Here is a 9,197-nt window from a genome sequence, read left to right on the forward strand (position 1 = left end):
AAGGATGTGTAATTCTGAACCAGACTTTGAGTCTCCCATTTGCAAACAACTCTGTTCACTGGTAGCAAACTACTTTAGCTCACTTTTTAAAATTTACACTTACTTCCTTGTGATGAGGGGGCAGCCACAATACTGAAGAATGCAAGAGCGAGCCCCAAAGTCCTCTACTATAGACCCAGTTTCAAGACCCTCTGATTCCATGATCTGGGGTGGATCTCAAAGCAGCCAATCAACATTTTGTAGGTCTCGGTTAATCAACACTTGTGCTGTCTCTTCAAGACATGTTGTACATATTTTGTGGGCTTCAGCACACCCAAAGACTTCCCATTTGCTGGCTCCATCGTCGTTCTCCCATTCTTTCTCCACAGTTGTCCATGACATGCATGCGCCATGCCTCTTCCTGTATTTAGCCCTCACCAAGCGCATGGACCAATTACTATATCAAGCCATTGTTTACATTTTAGCATCTGTTTTAGGAACCACTTTTATTTTGTTGAAAAGCAGTTCACACGATCCGTCCTGTTTCCCCTCATTCTGAGCTCCACTCCGTTTCTGTAAACAGGCATGGAAATTTCGTTCTTATCTGGTCACATCTGCTGAGCATTCAAAGACCAAGATCAAATGTCAGATGCTGTTTTCAGGCGGCACTTGTTCCGTGCCCCCCTCCACCCTTGCAGCTTGTTTATTTGGTTAAGAGGACTTTACATGAGTGCTCATGTTTTAGCTTTGAGCTCTGCTTGTTTTAAATTGTGTTTCTGTGTCAATGGAAGTGCATGCCTAGCCCCTGCGGTGTTGACGAGTTTCTTGCAGTACCAGTATTTGAAATGAGTGTTTTGAGGCCTTTGCTGCTGTGTATAGATGTTACTGAAAGTTGCCACAAAGGGTTTATGTTTTTGTGTCAATGGAAGGGTGTGCTTGGCCTCTGCAGTGTCAACAGGTTTTTTGCAATACCAGTAGCTGACACAAGAGCTTTGGGGCCTTTGCCGCTATGCATTGATGTTACTGAAAGTTGCCACAAAGGATTTTGACTTGTCTGAAAGGCTCCCATTGCTTCCTTTTTCTTAGCTTCAGGACACTAGATTGACGCTGTTGGTTTGTAAGTTGAAATACGCAGTTCATTACCACTCCATTGATCTGTGCGTTTCAGGCCCTCTGGCTCTGTCCAGCCTCTCAATCAGCTGGAGAGTAGGACTGTTGACTGCATTATTAGCCAGCACCCATTAAAAGTATACCATTTCAGTCTTCACGCTATCTTTAGATGAACAGGCCAATATAAACTATCAATTATCATGCAACAAAAAATCCAAATATGCAATCATTCTGGCGGACGTCCTACTCCTTTCTCTGAGTAAAAGAAACAAGCAGGGGTTGTCGGAGGCATTATCACACTAATGGCAGGTGTTCTGATGGTGATATTTTTCTCATGCCGCTATAATGATGCAATAGTAAACTTGGTTGCAGGGAAGGCTTCGGGCTGAGTGATATGGTATTATTGTGGTACTAATCGAGATGCTACAGTTGTTATTTTGGTGGCAGAGGAAAATTACAAAATACTGATCTGTAAAATAGAGACACAAAAGACTCATTCCTGCTTTGCACAAATGTAAGATTGTGCTGGCATCTTTCTACCCTTGTGTACACACCTGCCTGTACTAGGAACAACATTTTGCCCTTGTGGAAAAACATTTAATGAATTGTTGCTCCATGTGGCCAAGCATAGTGAGCAAGACTGTCTTCCTTCGGTTGTATGGGCTGCTGCACTCTACTGCCAAAGAAAATAATTTTTAAGTGGTCCAAATAGAGTTTATAACAACACATTTAGCAAATATATTGGTTAAAAGAGATAGGATTTAATAAACAAACAAATAAATAATGCAATAAATACATATTGCAGTACGTCAGGGTCTGCTATAATTTACAGTATTTATATTATTTCTCGAAAACAGAAATTAATGCATGTACCAATGTAGAAACTGAGAGTCAAATGCTAAAAGAGTTGCCCCACTGAACATGCATCAAAATTTGAGCCAGTGTGTCTCACTGAGTAAATGTCCATACAGAATCATATGGCAAGAGGAATTTTGTCAGCTTAAAATGTTCTGAAAGTGTATAACAGTGATCATTGTTTATGTGCCAGGAAAGAGATGTTGTATAGACTTTGTGGGCATCATCCGCATACAGGCTTCCCATTTGCTGGTTCCATTGTTGCTCTCCTATTCTTTCGCCCCATTTGTCCATGGCATGTATGCATCATGCCACTTCCTGTTTTTAGCCCTTGCCGACAGCATGACTGATTTATTTTCTATAGATTTGCCAAGTTTTCCTTTCTCACTTTGCACTCATGTTTTCTTTTGTTTTTGCTTGTGAGCACTGCCACACTTATATTAACACTAACACACTATCTTTAACACGCTAACACAGTCACATCAGTTAGGGGACCAAATATGGTTAAAAGACATTCACACTGACAACACCAATAGATCACAGCTCGGGCATTGCTGAGACCTATTGGCTTAGCCAGTGCTTGTTCTTAGTAGGTTTAGGTTCCAGTGGACCAGTGCATTAGGCAGCCATTTTAGGCAGTTCTGTACACCTTTAAGCGCACTGTAGCCACTAAGATGTTGTTCAGAATTTAAGGCCTTGCTGTTCAGAATTTCTGAGGAATGTTTTGTAGAACCTAGACATTTACTACAGCATATTTTTTTTTCATTCTGGATATTTCCATGTAGAGTTTTTTGTATTTTTGTTCCTTTCACACGTGGGCCCATTTAGGGTAAAATAGATACAGACACTAATGACCAGTGAGAACTGCCGTGTTGCCATGACCACCCAGTGTTCCTAATTCGCAGCCTGCTATTAATAGACTCTCTATTACCTTTTCCACCATTTTCATGATTTTCTTCAGGATTGCAAATGTGCTTATATCATGGGAGAGACAGAGGAAAAGAGGGAGGAGACTCCACATTTGTTTGAGAATCCTAACTGTGTCAAACCTGGAGCTTCTATTCTTCCCTACTCTGTAGGTGACAGCAAAAACTGAGTATTGGTGTGCGGAAATCATATTGTCCAATACCCGAGACATGTTGGTTTATGTCAGGGGCAATAAGTTTTCATGTTTATTTTTTCCAACAGACAAGCACACAGTAGGCAGAGGCAGAGCTGTGGAACATTCCAGTCACAGTCACTCAGTAAGCTACATAGAAATCTGAAACCTCACTGAGAGAGAAAAATCTTGAGGTTTGGGTTTGGCCAAAAGTCCATGACAGCCCACAACGTTGCTGTGGTGCTATTGAATACTGCAGGTTGGTTGCAATGATAGCAGTCTGCCTTTGCATGTTCCCTGAGGCTCGCACACCCTGGTTCGAGAGGCTCAAGAGAAGCTACAGACCAGGTAGGGTAGGATTAGTGCAGCTATGTGGTATAAACTGGACTGCTGCTTGCTCTCCCATGAGCTTTTCATGACTTTACCTTCTGTCGCCTGTTGCTATCATCAGGGCCCCTGTCCAGATTCTCCTGCTCTGGGCATTTGATGCATGGTGCACATGGTCTTTCTCTTGCTGATTGTTCTCTTCTTGTGCTCTTTATACCTGCCCTTGTGTCTCGGGCATACCCAAAGCAATTTTGCCAGCCCAGGGCTCCCCCATGCTCATGCCCATCGTGCCCATCGCTTTTAGAGTTTCTACCCTACCCCAACAAGACAGGAATTTTTGGAACCATGCCTCCAATACATCTGATTGGAGTGTTATGTTTTCATTATATCTGATTGTGTCTACAAGACTGTCTGTAAATTCAATACATGGGTACATGCAAAGCGTATGCAATACCACAATAGTCACACAGCAACTTTATCACAAATGAAAGAACCACACAGTGTTACAAAAGTAAAGGTACTTTATTACAGTAACACAACACTAGATTACTTATAAGCAGTCCCCACAACTGGAGGTAAGTATACACTGTATATATATATATATATATATATATATATATATATATATATATATATATATACTCAATAGCAATCAGAGATTAGCATAGAAAACAACAAGCACTGGCAAAACTGTAGAACATACTTAGGGCCCTAGGGGACATCCAAACCATATGCTAAGAAAGTGGAATGCAAAGTGAAGTCCACCACCCAAGGATATCGAGGTGTTAGAGGGGAGCTGGAAGAGATAGGAACCCCAAGAGGTGAGTACCTGAGTGACCCCATCGACCAGGAGAGCAGAGGTAAGTACCAGGTCTTCCAAAGGACTAACAAGAGAACTTAGAAAAGGGACTGTGCAAGAACAGGACCAGTCTAGAAGAAACCACAGGTGGATTCTGAAACAAGAGGACCTGTAAAAGAATGGGCCAGAGTCCAGTCCACGATGGAGTGGCTGGTCTGTGGATGAAGAACCAGGTTGGCGGGGAGGAAGAAGACCAGCTGTGGAGCTCAAGAGCTGTAGAGAAGTCCTCGGAGTTGTGCAGCTGGAGTCCCGTTGGTCGTCGCGTCGCAGATGGTCAGTGGTGTTAGAGAATCACAAACAAGCCTTAGCAAATGCAAGAGGAGCAAAAGAAGAGTTGCAAGGCTGAAGAGGACCATCAAGGTCCGGGAGACTCGACACTTGAAAGGGTGTCCTGGCTGACCCTCAGCAGTAGGAGAGCAAACGGAAGCAGTCGCAGCCCCCACAGGCAACCCACTGGCAGCAGGAACAGTAAGTAGCAGTGAGGCTCAATCAGCACACCTTGAGAGGAATCCCACGTCGGTGGAACAGCAGAGAGGAGACTGTGCTTGGGAGGATGAGGTGCTGGGGGCTGAAGCTACTTGGAGCCTGAAGATCCCTTGGAGCAGGAGACAACAAGCCTTGGTAGCTGCAAGAGTTGCAGTGCACAGGGATACTGTCCTGCAAAGAGAGGCAAGGGCTCACCATTTCCCATGTTGGACAGCTATCAGAAAGGACCAAGGGGACCACTCCAGACCACCAGCTGTGATGCAGTATCCACGCAGTTCTAGAGGAATGCAGATCCACGCAGCCGGACATCATTGCTATAGGTGCCTGGAGATGCAGGGGAGTGACTCCTTCACTCCAAGGGAGATTCCTTTTTGCTTCTTGGTGCAGGCTAAAGTCTCGCCAACCTCAGGGGACGCACAGCTGGGGAAATGTTGCAGTTGCTGGAAGGAACCGGAGGAAGAATGTTGCAAAGTGAAGTCGTCACCGGAGTTGCAGTCTTGTCGGTTCCTGAAGAATCCAGTTACAGTGGCCAGAAGTAGAAGCAAATGATCCTGAGGAGTCCTGGTGGAGTTTTCCATGTCGAATCTGGGGACCCACCCTCAAGGGAGTCCCTAAATGGCCCTAAAAGGGGGTTTGGCCACCTTGAAAGGTGACCACCTATCAGGAGGGCCCTCTGACATCACCTACCAGACCTGGCCACTCAGAAGCTCCCAGGGTGTTCTGCACATCTTGGTTTCAAGATGGTAGAATCAAATGGCCACCTGGAGGAGCTCTGGGCACCACCTCTGGGGTGGTGATGGACAGGAGAGTGGCCACTCCCCTTTTTTTGTTCAGTTTCAGGGGCCCCTGGACTGGTGCAAACCGGTTTATGGAAGGAGGGCACCAAATGTGCCCTTCAAAGCAAACCGGTGGCTTGGGGAGGCTACCCCTCCCAAGTTTTGTAACCTATTTCCAAGAGAGAGGGTGTCGCCTCCCTCTCCCACAGGAAAACCTTTGTCCTGCCTTCCCCTGCCTGAGCTGGTCAAGCAGCAGGAGGGCAGGCAACTCTCTGATGGATGGCAGTAGCGTGGGCTGACTAGAAAACCCTAGAAACTAGTAGGAGCAATGCTGGGGGTCCTCTAAGGAGCCCCCAGAGTGCATAGAATTATACATACAACCAATACTGACAACAGCATTGGGGTATGATTCCAACATGTTTGATACCAAACATGCCCAGGTTTGGAGTTACCATTATGTAGCTGGACACAGGACCTGTGTCCAGTACACTGGTAAAATGGCTTTCCTGCACTTGCAAAGTCCAGTGTAATGGAACTGGAGTTCGTAGGGGCACCTCTGCTCATGTAGGGGTGCCCTCACACACAAGTACCTGCACCCTGCCTTCTGGGCTAGGAGGGCATACCAAATGGGTGACTTATAGTGACCTGGTGTAGTGACCTTTGGTGAAAGGTTGCATGCACCTTTTCACGCGGGCTGCAATGGCAGGCCTGCGGACACATTTTGCATGGGCTCCTATGGGTGGCATAATACATGCTGCAGCCCATGGGAGACCCCTAAGTACCATATACTAAAGACTTATAAGGGGACACCTGTATGCCAATCGTGGGGTGCACAAAGGTCTTAGGGAACCACATTTAGAGGGAGAGAGCACAATCACTGGGGTCCTGGTTAGAAGTGTGAGGACACTTATAGCAGGCAAAAAGCGGGGGTAACCATGCCAAAAAGAGTGTACGTTCCTGCATTTGAAACCTAGATTATTTAATTATTTGACTTCTAATTTATCTCTGTTTAATTTACACCCCAGTACAATGGAGTATGATTCTATTGAATCCATAAAGGCACTGATCGAAGGAGATGCATTTTCTGTGACTTATAATGTCATTGGCAAAGGCTGCAACCTTCCCCATGGTATTATTGAAGCTTATATCATGGATCTAGTCATTGTGGTTAATGTATAGTAATAGTGGTTAGACGGCACCCCCCTGACTTGTGCCTTCTTTAAGGCTGAAGGGATCTGCATGGTTCTGCATGTTCTGACACTGGCTTTGTATCAGAGTATAGGGGTATTAGCATTTTAATGAAGCTATCACCGAGATTAAATCAGAGACGGGCGGCTCTTAAACTATCCATGAAACTTTGTTGAATGCTTTGTCCACATCCAATATAATAACGCGTGTAGGAAAAGAGCAAAGTCTAGCCTTATCAATAGCGTGACACAGAATTCTAGCACTGTCAGTTCAGGCCCAGTTCTTCACAAAGCCCACCTGGGATTGGCTTATTAGTTTTGGAATGATAGAATCAAGTCTGGTTACCAACATTTTTTCATAGATTTTACAATCGATGTTTATAAAAGATATTGGCCTGATGTTTTTTGCCTACAACAGATCTTTGCCCTCTTTAGGGATCACAGCTATCAATACCCCATTTGGGGTGGCATTAGTAATACCAGTTTCAGTGCACTGCATATGTACGTGGTGAAGATGTTATTTAACATAGTTCTAAATGTTTTACAAAATTGTTCAAAAACCCATCAAGACCTGGAGTTTTACCCAATTAAAAATTTTGGATTGTGACCTAGATTTGATCTTGTGTGAATGACGTGTTGAAGGTAAGTCTGTCTTCATTTGATATAGTGGGGAGATGTGAATTGCTCAAATATTCTTAGCAGACTTTAAGGATGATATTTCCAATGTTGGAATAAAGTTAGTTATAGTAAAGAGCGTATGGGGTAGAATTTAGGCCCATATTTATACTTTTTTAGCACCGCATTTGCGCCGCTTTTTGACGCAAAATCGGCACAAACTTACAAAATACAGTTGTATTTTGTAAGTTTGCACCGCTTTTGCATCAAAAAGCGGCGCAAATGTAGCACTAAAAAAGTATAAATATGGGCCTTAATGTCCCCTATGCTTTGGGGATCTAGGGACTCTCCCTTACCTGCCCATACCTGCACAGATGCGCATTAGCAGATATACAAGGTTCACTGGGCATCTGTCACTGGTCACAATTATTTTTTTTGTTATTAGTTATAGTTTATGTTTCCTTATCTCAAGCCTATGCATGTACAAAACTGTGATGGGTGCTGTGTTGCCTGACGTAGCATAGTTGGTGGGTGCCCATATTGGTTCTCTAGCTGCTGTTGTATGCGTTAGCATAGGTGATGATGGCCGCTGAACATGCTGCATTAAGCCATCAACATGGCTGAACCTTGAATGGCACTAGATAGGAACCTAACATGTCAGAAACTGGGAACATAATGATTTAAAACCATCTCGTATACAGCATGGGTAAGTCTCAAGAGATAAAAAAGACAACCGTGGCACGTCCATATGGACTGAGGATTCACGGCCCCCACCTTTTTCCCGGCAAGAAGAGTGTCTGTCAGGCTGAACAGTGGTCAGCCAGATAGACCTTCTTGTTCAGGTCAGGCAACCAGAAGCTACGCATGTGCTAAATGTGCATGCTACTGGCGCCTGAGCTGAACTCTGTCAGGCTGAGGATTTCAGAGCCCTGTGGGTGTCACCTCTTCAGCCTGATAAAAGTGTCTCGAGACCCTCCCCTTCGTGATGAGGTGGAGCGTCACTGATTGCCTCAGACTTGGGTGCTTCAATTTTAAGCCCTGAAGTGCCCAGGGTGAAGTGTGAATCAGTGCACCCCGTCACAGAGTGGGGTGTGGTCAGCAGTCTGACTGACCTTATCACACTCTGTGACAAGTTAGGGACTGCTGCCTTTCCTCACTAGCTGACCTTATGTCATCTAGTGAGGTAAGGCAGCAGTCCCATCCCTCCTAGGACCTTCAAGGCTTCCCTCCTGGAGAGCTGCTGTGAAGGTAAGTTTTATGTATTTTTGGTGCATGCATGCTTGCCTGTTTGTATGAATGTATTGGCGAGTGAGTGGCGTGAATGTGTCTGTGTGTGTGAATGCATGGGTGTGAGTGAGTGTGTTTGTGTGCATGTCCCCCGCCCGCCCCCCCCCACCCCCCCCCCCCCACACACACACACACACACACTCCCTGGTAAAATTACTGACCGCCGTTGACACAAGATAACAAAGATTCCAAATTTGCAATTGTAAGGAAATGCCTCCTTGGCATGGTTATCCCCTAACTTTTGGCCTTTGCTGATGCTAAGTTATGATTTGAAAGTGTGCTGGGACCCTGCTAACCAGGCCCCAGCACCAGTGTTCTTTTCCTAAACTGTACCTTTGTCTCCACAATTGGCACAACCCTGGCACTCAGGTAAGTCCCTTGTAACTGGTACCCCTGGTACCAAGGGCCCTGATGCCAGGGAAGGTCTCTAAGGGCTGCAGCATGTCTTATGCCACCCTGGTGACCCCTCACTCAGCACATGCACACTGCTTCACAGCTTTTGTGTGCTGGTGGGGAGAAAATGACTAAGTCGACATGGCACTCCCCTCAGAGTGCCAAGCCAACCTCACACTGCCTGTGGCATAGGTAAGTCAGCCCTCTAGCAGGCCTTACAGCCC

Source organism: Pleurodeles waltl, chromosome 12 (genome assembly GCF_031143425.1).
Source record: "Pleurodeles waltl isolate 20211129_DDA chromosome 12, aPleWal1.hap1.20221129, whole genome shotgun sequence".
Taxonomy (NCBI): domain Eukaryota; kingdom Metazoa; phylum Chordata; class Amphibia; order Caudata; family Salamandridae; genus Pleurodeles; species Pleurodeles waltl.